Source organism: Cavia porcellus, unplaced genomic scaffold (genome assembly GCF_034190915.1).
Source record: "Cavia porcellus strain 051 isolate PalLab524CR breed Dunkin Hartley unplaced genomic scaffold, mCavPor4.1 scaffold_5, whole genome shotgun sequence".
Lineage (NCBI taxonomy): Eukaryota > Metazoa > Chordata > Mammalia > Rodentia > Caviidae > Cavia > Cavia porcellus.
The window spans coordinates 78,542,616-78,559,831 of NW_026947488.1; the positions used below are offsets into that span (position 1 = coordinate 78,542,616).

Genomic DNA, 17,216 nt, shown 5'->3' on the forward strand with positions numbered 1-17,216 from the left:
CACTATCAACCCATTCTGCCTGACTTTGTGGAAATGTTTCTTATATCTCAATAAAATGTATCTTATCAAGCAGATTTTATGGTATATGTGCTATAATCAGGAAGTAGTTTTCAATGACTTGCTTTACCAAAGATACTCTGTAGTTGTTTCACCTTAATTTAAATTGTTTCTGACATGGAAATAATTGATTTTATTAATGTTTGAACTAGAGATCTATGAAGAAATCATAAGCCTCAAATTTCTACTCAAACATTACTTGAATAACAACTATTCAAGTTATTTTAGCTGACATCTTCAGTATTCATTATAAAGTTTTACATAATGACAGCCATGTTACTTTTAATGGCATATAACACTTTTAAAACTCTTCACCAAAAATGAGTCTTTATAACTTTGCTGCAGTGTCTCTTTTATTGTGACATATTTCATTAATTTTTAAGTCTAATTTATTTTTCCAGTTTTAGCTTGGTTCACATTGCTGTTAACTTTTATGTAACAAAATTTATTTCAACCAATTTCTATGAACTCATTTTTACTAAATCAAGTAACTTGCTTGAGTCATTCATTTGAAAGCTTTTTTTCTATTTAGTGACTATTCTTGGGTCCCCTCTAAACATATAGTTTGCTTTTCTACCTCTATTTAATCTAGTCTGTGCTTTCTTGATAAATCTTAACCTTTGGAGTGAATTTCAAACCAATGGTTTTGTTGGATAACACTGATTCCTGGCTGTTGTACTCGAATTCAAATGTTACAAATCAGTTCCTTATAATGTTTTGTCCAAATGTTCCATTCAATCATGTACCTATTTTGCTTTAATATGTTTCAAAATTTCAGAGTGTATTGTGCTCCAAGAACTATGCTGGGCACAGGACCAACATTTGTTAAAACAGCAGATACACTCATCTTTCATAGATCTTACATTCTAGAGGTGAAGGAACACCAGGTGAAAGCGCACACATCTTATTTAGAAAATATGAGGAATTTTATAAAGGAAAAAAGTAATAGTAAAGAAAAACATGGAAGAGGAGGTTCAGAAGCTATAGGATCATCAAAGATGCTTAACTGAGCTGAAGAAACTAACAAGGTAAAAGCCTGACAGGAACAGAAAATCATAATTGCAGATGGATAAGATGAGTGAGTGAGCATTTGATAAACATCAGTAGCCGAAATAAACTTCTGAGTATGAATAGCTACAAGAAGCTGGTGCTCATGTGGTATACATGGGTCCCGATCTAGAAAATCAGGTCCCTTAATGACTTTCTGAAACAATGGAGATGTCTAGACTCGGGGGTGCGGTAAAAAGCACTCAGTTAATGTCTAAAGAAACTGTGTTCTTGTTGCTTCAAAAAAATAAATATTTCAGTAAATCTGTCTATCTCATGTGGTTCCTTTGATAATGCAAATATCTTCTGAGAAATACTAGAATTTAATATATTGTCAGAATTTGAAAAGACTTTGTACCTTATTATCTACTCCAATATCTTTATGTTCCATTATGAGACCATCTTTTTTTAAGGATGTTAAATTTGAAAATTTGAACTCAGCTTTCTATTGCTTCATAAGACACATTCATATTTCTTTGTTTTGCTTTGTTTTTTCTCTTGTTTTAAAGATAATAAAAACCAACAAAACAAAACAGAATAAATCCAATCAAAAGAAAGCAGTGAAATTGGTACAGAAATTCAAAGCAGGATAATAGGAAAGCAATAAAGGCTACCATCTTGTTATTTTCTCAATAGTGGTCTATTCCATCAGATACAGCAAAATCAAACTAAAACAAAACCGGATAAAACCAATCAAAACAGAACACTGAATAAGGCAAAACAAGTAATTGGAACAAAACAAAACAGTGAAACAATATTGAATTTCAAAAACAAGATAGAAGCAAATACCCCATTATTTGCTTATTGCATACTGTTATCTTCCCTATACTGGCCCCAGCCCAGCAAAATCAACGAAACAACATAAGTATTGGGTTACGTTTTGTACCTCAGTTGTTATCAACTCAGCCTGTCCTTCAAACCAGCCAATTGCTTACAGGGAGTTGGTGATTCTCAACCCACACAGTGGTAGTCTCAAGGGAGGCACTGTCTGACTTTTCTCATCCTGGGTCCTCCATGGCTTGCACGGCTTACCAGAAAGGCTGGCTAGTTGGCTTGTTAGTTGGCTCCTCCAAGACACATTCATGTTTGAGTATCGTCTTGAACACTGTGTCCATAGAAAGCGTATTAGTGCATAATTCAATGTAACTTCTAAAGAATTGAAGCTGTACATTCCCTCTCTGTTGAGTGTCTCTTTCTAAACATATGGGAGCAAGGCAAGGAATTATGGACCTGAGTTGAGCTAAAGGCTAGGGGAACAAAATTCTTGCAGAATGAGCATAGATGCTGTATTAGGCTTCAGGAAAAAGCTCGGGAGCCAAGAAAAAGCCACAGGGTGGAGAACCTCTGCAGGATTGCCAGTCCATACTCCTGGAGCAGCTTTTCCACTGTTAGGGAAGGAACTGTTATCAGCACTGATATAAAATAGTGGTTGAACAGACTGGCACAAGATATAATTGGCCCTTAGATAATTCTTACTGTTCCTGGAGAGCCACGTATAAGGTTTTTTTTTTTTTTTTTAAATGATTCCTAAAGGTTTAAATCTAAATATTGAGATCACACCAAAAAGAATGTACAGTGTACTACATGCATCTCATACTTCTACTTTATGTATGTGTGTCATTCATCTTTTTATTTGTATATTACAGGGTTTGGATTTTACTTTTTCTTTCTTTTATTGTAATTTACCTCTAATTACACTCACACCGATAGTACAGAGAAAAAAGTGATTTGCAAAGCTGATCTAGTCAACTAATGGCTAAGGGGAGACTTCCACTTATCCTTCCAAAATGGGTAGTTAACATTTTAATCACTGACTTACGATTGAGTAGGAAATAAAAATCTAGGAGAAGATATCTGTAGACCATAGCTGGGCAAAAAGTACTGAAGCAGGGCTCACAAGTTGTCAAGCCAAAACATAATGATTCACATAGAAACCAGGAAGCTTTTGGCACCATAGAAAATCTCTGATCACTGGAAGTTTTTCCTGAGTATTGCCTGATCATGATACTGTCATTTCCAATCATGATTTTTGCTAATTATTTTTGCTTGCTCTTTCTTCATGTTCTCATTATTCTAAGGAAATGTATTGATTTTTTACATTTTTATCTATATACACACGTGAATTTACACACATAAACTTATATATAAAGTCTAGAAGATAATAGTGGTGGACATGAATTTTAGTGCTTCCGTAATCCTCATATGAAAACATAAAAATACTTGATAACAAAACCAAAAACCCAATAACAGCTTTAGAATAAAGAGAAGAAAAAGTATCTATCTTCATGAAGCTCAACATGGAAATGGGTAGGAAGACTCCATCAACATCCACAATATTTGTGTGCTGGCAGAACTTCTGCAAGAGAAAGTTAGTAAGAAACAACTCGTTACTGGAGAAGAGAAGAATTATATAAACAGCCAATAGGTATTTTCCCAGAAGGACAGAGGTCTGTGAGGATCAGCTGGGCTGGAGACCAACACATTCAGGGCTAGAGCAAGGCCATCCTCAAGGACACAGAGTGCCAGAGGTAAGCCATTTGAACAAATTGAGACTAGGGTAAATCCAGTCCAGCAGGAGCCTGGCTTTGGTGTTTTTTTGTTTTGTTTTTTTAACTGCAGCACTGACAGCTCCAAAAATGTTTCACTTTCAGTGTTCTCAGCATACCACTGAGACCTTGTACCTTGGATCTTCTTGTATGCCTCACCTTTTCTTTATTGTGTAATAAAGACACAAACCATCCTGGGTTGTCACTGCCTCTCCATCGGAGAGGTCAGGTCGCACCAGGTCCCAGCTTTTTTTCTGTTGTCTTGTTTTATTCTCAGTCTTGCATCACCCTCTCTCAGGACCTCACTGGCTGCACAGATCATGGAAGTGTGAGGTTTGGGAGAGCAGCTGGAATGGTGAGGGCTTCCCTCTGCTCTAGCAACAGAAGAACACAGACCTGATGGTGAATTGCAAGGAACTTAAAGAGTCTAGTTCTGTGAACTCTGAAAACAGTTCTCTCCCATAGTGTACTCTACACGGGGGAAAACTGATGAGAGTGAAATCTCAGAAAGCTAGGATGAAAGAATGAGAGAGACAATAGAAAGATCTCAATAAAACTGACAGGGAAGCCAGAGATAAAAAATGTCCGATACATTTAAGGAACTAAGCCATCACCTGTAGAGAACTGTGCTCACTTTCATCTTATATCTGATGTCACAAACAACTTAAGGCATATCAAAAACAGCTTTTAAACTGAGGGTTTTCACGGCCCACACAGGTTGCACTAACCTCATGCCACAGAAGTTCATGTCTCCAACCAGCCCCTGCTCTGTACTAACTCTCTCCCTGGCGATGGCGGTGGGTTGATTTAACCTAATACAGTTTCCATGGCAGTTGTAATTTGGAGCTTTCTGCTTTACCAGGATATTTATGACTTGACCACTCTACTTTTTAGGGTTTGGATTCTTCCTTTTAGACTGAAACATGTGTGTCCAGTTAGTCTAGGCCCTGAGCCATGAAGAATTAATGGAGGGCCTTAGATTAAAAAGCAAACTAGATCTGCCTAACCACTATGTAATCATCCCTTTTCTCTTTTCTCTCTCTTTTCTTTCTTTCTTTCTTTCTTTCTCTTTCTTTTTTTCTTTCATTCTCTTTCTCTTTCTTTTTTTTCTTTCATTCTCTTTCTCTTTCTTTCTTTCCTTCTTTTTCTTTTGCCTCTAATCATTTCTGCTAGTAGACTTCTTTAGATAAAATTTACTATATTTTACCTAATATTTTAGGTATTCTGCAATAAGATATATTTTTCTGAATATTTATTCTGATAAGTAGGTCAAACAAGTGTTTATTTATTAGCTATTATGCATACAGTCTCAGGCTTTCAATGTATGTCTGTTAAGTAAATATCTCAGTTAAGATTCATCTGATTATTCTCAAGCCTGCTCCACAAGCCATCTCATCTTCTCAGTAAATGACAACTCTAAACTTTCTATTGCTTGGGCAAAAACTTCATAACAATTCTTAGCCCCTTTCTTTCTCTCCCATTTTTCATTGCATGTATCAGAAGAGTTTTTATCTATGGCCTTTACACATACCTAGAATTATATTCCTTGCCCTCAACTATTAGCACCACAATTCTACTCAGCATTAACTCTCACTTTGTCTGTTGTAATAAGCAATAAGCTACTTTGAATTGTTTCCATCCTAGAGTCTCTTCTCAGTTCTTCCAGAGTAACACAGTTGAATCATTGTTCACTATGTCACACTTCTGCTCAGAAACCCCAGTGGCTTATGTCATGCACATTGAAACTTAAACCCTTATGCAAGACTGTATTTAGAACCCACCTACCCTCAACACTCACTCTTCCTTGTTTTCTCTGACCCAAACACCAAGACCTTCTTCCTATTCTTCAAACACAATAGGTCTAGTTGTTTTGTCCATCTGTGATGCATTTCTTCCAGATATCTACACAGCTATTTTCTTACTTCTTTAAATTTTCCCTGGAAAGTCAACTTCTCTGTGACATCTATGGTGTCCATTCTGCTTAAATTAATTCCTTACTCTAGAAGATAAACACTAATTTCCATGATTTATTTGATGGACTACCGAATATCTTCTATATAATACATAATGGATTTGTTTCTTATTTTCTGTCTCTGTTGGAAGGTGAGCTTCATAAGATTAGATATAGTCTCCTTTTTGCTTTGTTTTCTGTTGTATCTACAGAACCTACAAGAATTTCAGGCTGCATTGAAGATGTTCTGTCCATATTATATGAATGGGTGAAGGAATGAATGAACGAATGGATGATACTCTAAAGAAAATATAACAAATGGACACATTTCTGCTGTGTAAATTTAAATAGTATTGTGAAAAATCTAAGAAGAATAAGGCATCATTAGATAACAGAAAATGATTGTGACATGGAAATTCACATTGTAAGTACATTTAGAAGCTTCAAACCTATTTTTAACATTTAGTCAATGATTTCTCCCATAAACTATTTTCTCTATGCCACATTGGATTTCTTGAGTAAGAGTGTCACCCTCAAGACATATTGTAGCAGTTGAATCATTGTAGTAGGCAATTTTGGGTAAATGGAGTATTGTTAAATGGGCAATCTCTGAAGTCAGACTTCCTAGATTGGAATTCTGACTTCTGTATTTCTTAGCTATGTGACTTGAGCAAACTAAATTCCAATTCTCAGTTTTCTCAGTTGTAAACATCAAAATTAATGCATCAAGTCTTTTCTATGTTTTCTTTAGCCGCAAGGAACTCTCAGAAGTAAATTGCATTCATTTGGCTAATGCTGAACTTATATAATGACATGTTTGCAGCATTATGCCATGTTGGCATTGTTGCTTTAAATTGGAAATAGATATAATCCCTTTTTTGTTTTGCTTTCTGTTATATCTATGCAAGTTGCAAAAATGCCTGGCTACACTGAAGATGTTTGTATGTATTGAATGAGTGAAAGAACGAATGAATGAGGAAAATATAACAAATGGACAACTTTTTGTTGTGTAAATTTAAGTAGCACTGTGAAAATCTGAAGAGAAAACCACAATAATAGAAAACTCATTTGTACCATTCTTTCTAGGAAAGCTGCTATATTAGTTTTTGCAGGTAGATGTTAAATATCATAGGATGACACTAGTCCACAGACAGAAGACAGGGATATTTAAATGCACATATTCCAAAGTCTAAAGAAAAGTCCACAGGTGAGCAGTTGACATTACTCCCATAATATCTTTGATGGTCGAAACATTAGGTTGTGGAAACATGGTGAAATGCTGCAATGAAAGATGTTACTCAGATTTATATAAGCCCTGGCCAACATATGGATCCTTTGTCAGCATTTACTCTTCGATCTGGCAACCGTGAGGTGAAGCTCCTGCTAGACGGTGGAAAACAGGAATTCCACCTGAATATGCAGTGAGTTCTATTTGGCATTACCTTCTGTCCATTGCCCATGGGACTCAAGGGCAAGCCATGTTCACTGTGAAAGATTCTCATTGAACCGAACATTTCAAGTCATTACATTTGGATTACCTTGAGTAAACCTTAAATTTATTTTCATGTCTGATCAATAAATTTTGTTCTATTTGCAGATACTCAAGACTATCTTAAAGATAACAGGTATTTATCATTATTAGCTTCTTATTTGCTTTCACTACATCCAAATTTCCTTTCTAGGAAGTTCAAATTATTTCAATTAACTGTTATTTAATCCTAGGGGTGCTAAAAGATTCTGACATTTCATGTCATAGAATATTAAAAACAAAAGATTAAAATACATAATCATCTATTCGTCATAATATTCCTTATTTTTGCCTTTTCACTGCCTTGGCTTGGTAGCTATATTTGGATAGATATATTTTACCATTTTTAAACAGCAAATGCAGAGTACCTTTGAGAAGTTCATATAACACTTTGTTCTTTCAGTATTGTTTAACAGGTTCTGAAATAATCTTTCAAATGAACTAAATATTCATACAAGGACACACTGCCTCTCTTGCTCGGCTGTTGGGATTAAGGAGGAGTTATATATCCTTCAGCAGAGTGTTCATAATGTCATTGAATATTATGCAATAAAGAGCTGACCTCATCTCTTTACTGGTATATTATCAGCCTCTTTAAGCTTGTTAGCTTCCAAACCACAATCCAACATTCAAGACTGCTCTTTGCCTATGAGCCATACTTTTTCATCATTCAGCTTTATGTGAAATTATTTTGACACACTAAGACAATTTCAGCTGTAGGGTAGGGAAAGAAGTAAAAAGCTTCAGCAGTTCACATGAGAAAATACAATTTTGAGTTCCTCTGTGTAGTTGTTTATGGCCACTAGAGGGGTCTCTTAATCACCACAGTCTCCTCTCTTACCACCACTTAATCCTCAATATACTAGATTCAGATATTTTTATTCAAGCCACATGGTTATTGTTTGATGCTTCATGGATTGCTGGAAGCACAAGTATCAGTCTACTCTCTTGTTGCTTAAACACCATGACATTTATTAATTTATTTCAAAGAAATATTTTAATATGTGACGCATATACACACATCACACAAAACAGATAATCATATACACCAACAGAGATGAGATACCTAGTCTTTGATGTCGCTAACAGCTATCATGACGTGGCATTACCTGCCCTTAGTTCTCTATTTAAGATAAAGTAGAAGAGATAAAAGTCTAAGCTAATACATGGATCATGAGGGGACATACTGTACCATAGAAGATTCTTTCCCCAGCAGGCACTTTGAAACCTATCCAAACTGGTAGAAACATAAAAGAAAACTGAATCCTTTATAAGACATCTAAGAGTGAGGCCTTAATTCAGACACTGCTGCGGTGTGACAGAGGCCCGATCTATATCTTGGAAGTTGTACTTTCTTAATGCTTTGGTCGGTTTTCTATTCTTAATTATCAGACAGTCATTCCAGCCCCAAATTTGAACTTTTCTGCTTCCAGTCTATACCAGGGTGCTTTTATATCCTAACACAAACAAAATCACTTTGCTTGCTTATTGCTCCAATATAATGTCAAGAAAATTCCTAAATCAGACAATCTAGTCAAGTAGATGTTATATGCTGATTCACCTAGACCAATCTAAGGCCCACTCCTGAAGTAAGGACAAGGGGCAAACCAAAGCACATGAAACATAGGAGGCAGACTTGCAGCATGTGTATTGTGACAGACTATTCCTTATAATGAAACTTCTAAAAGATTCACCATCATTGTAGGCCAGGGTACTTCACTAAGGAAATGTGGGTTATTGGAAAATGAATGAGTACTTTGCCAGAATTTGAATTCACTAACCACTATAGGGTTTTTTTTTCTTTTAGTTTTTAGATTTATAAATTCTGTAGAGTTGGAAAGTTCAGTATTGCCATAGTCCACTTACCCAGTGATCAGTACTGTACATTATTTATTACAGGCAAAAGTGAAGCAATAAAGTGAGCAGAGATATTCAGCACTGGATGTAGTCACAAGAACAAATACAGAGAATGACCGCTGCTGATGACTTGAGGCTTAAAAACAACACATTTGAACCTTGCCTGTGGTGCATGCCTGTAATTCCAGTACTCTGGGAAGCTGAGGCAGGAGGATCACAAGTTTGGGCCCAGTCTGGGAAACTTAGAGACTTAGAACCTGTCTCAAAATAAAATAAATAAATAAAACAGCTGGTAATGTAGCTGAGTGTGATGCCCCTGAGTTAAATATCCAGTACACTCATAAGAGTTACTTATATTTAATGAAACTATTGCCCCGTTTTCTCTTCAGATGGAGAAACAAGGGTCATTTCTATGGTTACAAAGGCATGTTTTGTATGAACCATGCTGGAATTTATTAAGGACCCATATAAAGCTTTTGTCTTTGTGTACTTTATAATATTTTATAATACATTTTGCTGTATGACTAATGCTTTCCTATAAATTTTTGGTATTGAAATATCTGTTAGAGTACAAAATAAATTACAATATTTTTAAAAATTTTAAAACACCAGAATACAATTGCATGTTCTACACTCTGAAACCTAATTCTACCCAGTTTTGACTAGAGTATACGATTCAGGGATTTGCTTGCTCAACAAGCAGGCTTGGGCAATAAGCAGGCTCAGTAATTTTGTTCGTGTTAAGATATAATAGCACCTCTCTATAGATGCTGAAAAGTACAGTAGGTTAGTGGCTGAGGTTTTGTGTTTAAACCTGTCTGAGGAGAATATATTACCCGGAAGATGTATGTTTGTCTAAAAGCCAAAGGCGGCACTCCCTTTCCAATGTATCATTAGACTTCCTGGAAGAACTCTTTTTCCATCTCTCTCTCTCTTTGTCTCTCTCTGTCTCTGTCTCTCTCTGTCTCTCTCTCTCTCTCTGTCTCTCTCTCTCTCTCTCTTTCTTTGTCGTAGGAGATGGGCACAGGAAAGACATTAAGGGTCTATATGTTTTTGTTGTTTTAAGACATGCATAAAGTACAATGAATACTGCCTACAAACAATAGTTTTATGGATTAAAAATGTATTATTTTATTTGTACCATGTATCGTATTGATATTCTTTTAAAATTATTATTATTTTATTATATGTTTGTATTACATAATGTTTACATTCATCTTGGGGACTAGATACAAGTACTTCACATACTTTGATTCTTTTTATTTCTCTCCCCCTCTCCCTTCACCTCCTTCCCTCCCTTTTGGAATAGTTTTCATATTCTAAAGAGTATGTGGCAAAAGGGCTTTAAGTGCTACAGGTGGTTAACTCTTAGGAGCCTCTAATTTCTGAAACATCACCAGGAGCCGCTGGGGGAAACAGCCTCCTACATTTTCTCAGGTTACCTACATAACTGCAGAGTGAGACAATAGTAGGCTTCCATAGGCTGACGGGCATTTCCCAGACCTAATGCTGATTGTTAAGACTGACCCCAACCTTTCCTGTACTCTACTTGGCAGCCTCTGCTTAGTTCTGTACCTGTCTTAACCAAACCTCGCCTTCTTGTGCAACTAAGATTTTTGTGTGTAAACCTGTCAGTCAGAATTTTATTCCTTGGAAATAGCCGTGCTTTCCCACACACCACTCCTTCCTATTGTGTATGTGAGACAGCTTTTTACAATAGCCAGAAAGTTCCCTGCGGTATCCTTACGATGGGAAACAGAAAACATTATTACATACATTTTAATAAACACTGTACGGGAGGAGAGGTACAAATGTTCCCAGAAAAATTTTCTCTTTATTAACTGATGACAACTTGAGAAACCTTGGAAATGACATGATAATTTTATGGTTGAGGCGGGTTATTTTGTTCTGGGAAAAGGAAATGTATGGCTATAATTATTTCATCTCTCCATACAAAGAGAGGGCCAAGTGGAGAAGCCAAAGCACTGCAGGTATTGCTCTGAACTCTCTTTGCCTCATGGGACAGAAAAAAGTCCAGCAATGACTCTGTCTGCCATCTCAGATTATTTCAACCAATCTTTTCTTCTAGTGCAAACCTCTGGCGATGCTGAACCACTGACCATGCTGCCGTGACTATTCTTACTGTCCCCTCTGGCTGGAACGTCCCCTCCACAGCTTCAGTTCAGTCCTGCACGTTGTTAGCCCCTGCTCCTGAGATGACAAATGGCTGGAAGAGTCCTTTCCATTCAGGGCAAATCTCTGATGGGGCCCACAGAGCCCTTGCCCTTACCAAAAAAAATCTTTCCCAACAAGGATTTCAAACTCAATCAATCTTCAGATTTTTTACTATGTTACATACTTACATTTCCAGAGTCCCACTGCTGATGTGTATGCATATTTGTAGGGTGGGATTTTCCTTTTGCTGATTGTAATTCCCACATATACCCATCTGGCAAACTTGACTTCCTGGCATAAATCTTTCTTACTCATCCCTTTTGCTTAGATGTTGCTTTAACCCCCTCCATTTCCAAGTCTCTAATTGTGGAGACAGAAATTATATGAATTCTCTGACATTGTAAACTGTGCCCCTTTAGAAACCGTAGGAATCCATGATATACCAAAGAAAAGAGATTTTCAAGCCACTTTAAAGTTAATTTACATGTTTCCCTAGGAACTCTGTGTGCCTGCATCATTTATCTACTCTAATTCTCCCAGCTATGTGTCTGAAAATAAACCCAAGAAATACTTGAGAGTTAACAAGCCATGCATGCGTTTTAAAATCTTCTCGTTTAAAAAGGAATTTTAAAAGAAAACAAACACAATATCTTGCTTGAAAAAATAGAAGAAAATAAATGAGTTTATCACTTTGCCAAGTTCAATAGTCACTTTTCATATGCTTAAAAATACCTTGATGATTCATTAGTAAATATTTGAGAACAAGTATCTACAAAGGTGACAATATTCCTTCTACAAAAGTGGGTCTTCCAATTTTTTTCTTTTCTTGTGTGTGTATATGTGTGTGTGTGTACATGTATATATGTGTCTTTTTTTTTAGTCATAGAGTGACAGAAAGCATTTATTCATTTGCACACAAAGGCTTTAGACTTTGGATCACATAACTCATACTGATTTTAACAAATGTGCTGGAATATTCCATTATGCATGATTTTACTTAATGTCTACTATATGTCAAGCCCTCAGTTCCAAGGGAATGAAAACAAACTACTTATCAATAGTGGAAAATATGGAAAAATGCAAGGAAATGAAATGTGAATGACACTTGCAATACCATGGGTATTTTGTGTAATATGAAATGTCAAATGTCACTAAATAGGCAGGTGCAAAGTTTACAGGAATACGGGGGAAGGGGACTTAATTTTGTTTGAGAATAGAGAGCTATTCAGAGAGTTATTAACTACACAACAGACATTTGAGAAGCACAGAAAGGGGAAGTAGTCAAATAAAGGCTCAGGGAAGAAGGGTCAGGATGGTGACTGGTTGGTGGGAATGGTATACCGGGTGCACAGGGGCAAACAGATCTGATGTCCCAAACATTGGATAAGGCACAATTTTGAAGTTCCTGGAAAGCAGGCTAAATAGTATGACGTCTTGAAAGCCATCAGGAAATGGTAAGAGAGGAAGCATGCTCTTGGAGGTTTTATTTGTGATTGACATCTGCTGATTGGAAAAATGATGTCTACATTTCCTGGTTTAATCGCAATTTTTTTAGTTGGTATTTTAAGTTCATCAAAACTTGTAGCCTTCATCTTCTTTATTCTATGTATCCACTTGGTTTTCATAAGAGGATCTAGAGAGAAGCTACTTTCTTTGGTCCAGGCAGACAATACCATCTGTGTAACCTATTATAGTATAATTGTATTACCTGAGGAAAAACATTTCCTTGAAAAATACTTAATGGTTGCTTATGTTCCAGAAAAGCAGGTTTCTTAGATCTATTCTTGTGTGCAAGCTTTGACAAAGTGAAAAGGACAGAGAGCCTAGAAACAGGAAATCTTCTGGCTAGAGGAAACATAAATTCTGTTTCCATAGTTCCAGTTAGTCTCCTCTTTAAATGCTACTCGCCTTATCTGATCCTTCCTCCAGAAACTAGGAATTTACAGGGAAAAAAGAGCTCCAGTTGTCCAATCATGAATAGGACACAAAGAGTTGGGATTTTTCACATAGCCCACTGACGTCTGAAGTTGGCAAATAATAAAATGTCATGTCAGGCATTGTGTCTATGCCTTGTCAACAGCTATTCCAAATTCATTTTGTCATTTCGTGTTTGTTGGAATTAAAACACTTAATTTATTAATTCTGTTTCAGGTCTGGGTTTATTAGCTCTTGCTAATGGATAAATGATTGAGACACTGCAATTGCTTTCATCTTATCACATTGGGAGTAAGGATGACGCTATGAGCTAATTTAACACAATGAGCACTTAAATGTGCAGAAAATTACAAGGTGCTGGTACTTTGAAAAAAGTTCATCTCTACCACATATAATACAAATGCTGAACATTTCCCTTTAATTTTATTCCATATTCATTAATATAAACAATTTTATTCAAGTTGGTCTATGCCTAGGTACTAATTTATTTATAATTATTTCAAAAATTTAGACTTTTGCTGAAATGCTTTTTGAGACAGTACTCTACTGCTGCCATTGTGTCTTGAAGCTATTCATAATGGCTATATTTGGTGTTAATGTTACATATGACATAATATGATCTACTGTGTATTTAAAATTCTATTTTAGTATAGTTCCTCATAGTTTCCTGCCTATGGATGAAAATAAAAGTAGTTCAGACACATTGCACTGGACCTGCCAGAGAGGAGAAAACAGAAGTCAACTTGTTAGAAGTCAAGCAAGTGATTACCCTTTGAAGGATGCTTACATATATCTGTTTCATTTTTCGCAAGATGACTGTGAGTATCCTCACTTGCCAATCAAGAGTGGATCTTGGAGAGGTTGGGAAAGTTGTATGTGCATACTGCTTACCACTCCATTTACATCTCTTTGCAAAAATGTCACATCAGAGAAAGAAATAATTTAAGATGTATTTTATAAGAAAGATTAACAAGACTTTATCTTTTATCAGATAGGACAAAGGGTGATAAAGAAACAGTTAAAGTATTGTGAAAGTGTAAGAAACTGCTGAAAGAGGAAAAAATAACTCAGGGAAAAGGAGAAAAGAAAGAAGAAAAACGATATAAATTTGCATATACTTTAAAGATTACTAAGATGATTGTACTACTAATTCTGTTAGTTCTTGGAACAAAACAGTTAATATCCAAAGGATTGGATCAGTAATCTGATAATTTGAATAAGACTTTGAAAGATAACTATGCAAAACAACAAAATTAGTTATATTCCTACCACCTTGCTTTGAAAGCCTCCATTGTTATTGTTTGGGGTCTTTGTTATAGTTATTTATTTAACTCTTGCTTCTTATTTTTCTTACACTTTGTTGTGTTTTGTTTTGTTTTTCCCTCCAATACAGAAAGGAGAGGTGTACATGTATAGGCTTATATATATGTCTAGAACTTCACCTAAAGAGTTTACAAGCACTGATTTTAGTATTGTGATGGTATGAATAGCTACCCTGAAAAAACTGAGACATCATGGTAACTATTGCTGACTTCCTATCATTTTATTTTGAAATCTAATGATGCTTTTATACTTGGTTTTGACTGGTTTTAGTCTGTTTTCAATTATTTGATTTCAGTATGTGTGAAGATATGGACCGTTATTTTCAAGAAAACGAGACATTATAGTAGCCATTATTGATTACCCGTTGTCTGGTTTATAAGACTCATAAGGCTCTCATTCTTTTGTTTTGATTGCTTTTTATACTATTAATTTCTTGTGTGTGAAGTTATAGACAACTATTTCAAAGAAAACAAAATACATTATGGTAGCCACTGTTGATTTCCTGTTATCTTATATTGAAGTCCTGTGTTATTTGCATTGTTTTACTCTGATTTGTTTTTTGTTTTGCTTTGTTTTCTATTCTTTTTCAAATAAAAAAATAAACAGACAAAGTAGACAAAATGTCTTGAATGGTGGAATAATTTAACAAACATTCTAAAATGTTAAGGAAAAAAATTCTTGAATCTGTGAACAACAGAAGAATAGTTAAAACACATGCTAATTTTTTTAAATGAGGAGTGGCAAAATAGACACAAAATTTCATAAGATTCTGAGGACTTTATCATACATTAGTAAGATTTTGATTAAGCATATGCTGCTTACAGAGTGTGCTGGGCTGTAAAGATACACAGAGATGTATACTGCACCCTGAGGAGACACAAGCCTTCCTGTGCACCAGCCATATGCTATTCAGGTATCACTTGATCACCAGAGCAGACAGAACAATGCGTTTGGTGACAACATCTAGGGCTCTTCGCTTTTAACACAGTTGACTGCTTAAGAGAAGCTGGTCCCAGAGCATTTGCCATATGTGTGCTGCTGTATTTAAATGTTTACTATACCAGGAATTTGAATAGCCTTCTAGTGCTGATTCACATTGACCTAGCATTTATTTTATTCAAATGTTGTTTTTCATAACATCTTTTTGTAAGGTATCTTTTTATTTCAGCAAGTCACACTATGACTTTTCTGAGTGTATTTGTGCACATTTACTACCCTCCTTTAGTGGTAGACTCACAAACAGCTAATAAGAGGATAATTAGCTTCCTGTAACAAATCCCAGAATAAACCTTACACTGATATTCTTTGCAAGCTCAGGTGAGCCTTAGAAGTCATGGACGTATCATCACAGCTGTCATTGACTTCTTAATCGACTTTTCAGTGTACTTGGTTATCACTTTAATTTGTTAATTTCCTTCATTGGAAGTTTAAATTTTGATGGGATGGGAGAATATAAATCATATACAGGAAGGAAAGAGGCCAATAAGTTTCATCTGTTTATTCTAATTCAGTCTAATTAAGAAAAGTCATTAAGAAAGAAATGCATTTAAATCCAGATGGTTTCAGTCATTGCTCTTTTTCTCCACCAAGCTGCCCCACAATATGCCTGCCACACAAGCTTTCTCCCTATTTCATGTTCCTTTAAAAATTATGCTGTAATATGAATTGTGGAAGCAGAGCAAAATTAGCTTTTATTGCTTGTATGGTATTTAAATATTAAATTATTCATAGGGGCTTCTCAATGGATATTAAATGTGGAACATAACATCAAATTGGATGGAATATTGTTATTCCCAAGACTCCCCTAAAAATTATTTCATTTGTTAAAACAAGCAAACTGTTTTAAGCTTTTAAGTGCTTTTGATTTTTACAGAGATTCAAAGTATATGGAGACATAGACATTTAAAGAGTGGTGTATGCAAGCGTAGTACACACACCTATAGTCCCAGATGCTCTGGAGGCTGAAGTAGGATGATCACAAGTTGGAGACCACCCTGGGCAAATTAATGAAATGCTGCCTTAAAATGAAGATAAAATAGGGCTTATGATTTCTCCCAGCATTCCTTGAGCTCAATGTCTAGGACCTCTAAACAAACAAGCAAGCAAATGAATAAATAAATAAATGGTGAGTTACTTTAATTCTACAAATGTATAGTTGCACTTTTTATATAACCACTCACTGATCTTTTTTTTTTTGCATGTATATATAGATAGTTTGAAACATTTTACTTCTTAGGAATAATTTTAAATACTTTAATGCTTAGGTTTCTATTATATGAAGTTGTCTCTCAAAGTACTTTAATGTTTAACTGAAATAAAGTGTTCTGTGTACATGATTTCTTTTGTAGCACAGCATAGAGGAGTCGATGGCAATTCTTTTCCATCTATCAATTGCAGCAGTATCAAAATACCATTCTAAAACTCCAATGAATTTTAACAGACATAATCTGCCATAATGTTCAATAGATTTTGGTAAAAGTAAATCATAAAATCTACTGATACATTACTAGCAGTCTACAAGTGTGAAAATTGCTAAAAAGCTTGAAATTCTAGTTCTATTTACAGACCAATAGTACTGTACAGTACACAAAGCACGTGTTTCTATGAATTGTTGGATCTTACTTTCCTTTGTCATTCCTTATAGCTGGATACATAATCTTTTTAATTGTGTTCTCTAGTACTTTATTACTGAGCTCTTTATGAAGTAATTTTCTCTTTCTGTGTATTTTCTTTCTTGTTCATAATTACAGAATTTCATCTAAATCTTAACTATCTAAATTAGTTTACAAATTTCTAC

The 17,216-nt window shown here is 35.3% G+C and overlaps 1 long non-coding RNA gene across 1 annotated transcript; it reads left to right on the forward strand.

The window, feature by feature from the left end:
- Positions 1-3,187: 3,187 nt before the first annotated feature.
- Positions 3,188-15,245, forward strand: LOC134476120 (uncharacterized). The gene is made up of 3 exons (XR_010047628.1): positions 3,188-6,025; positions 7,199-7,226; positions 11,076-15,245. It is a non-coding gene; the product is annotated as an uncharacterized LOC134476120 (long non-coding RNA).
- The last annotated feature ends 1,971 nt before the right edge of the window (positions 15,246-17,216 follow it).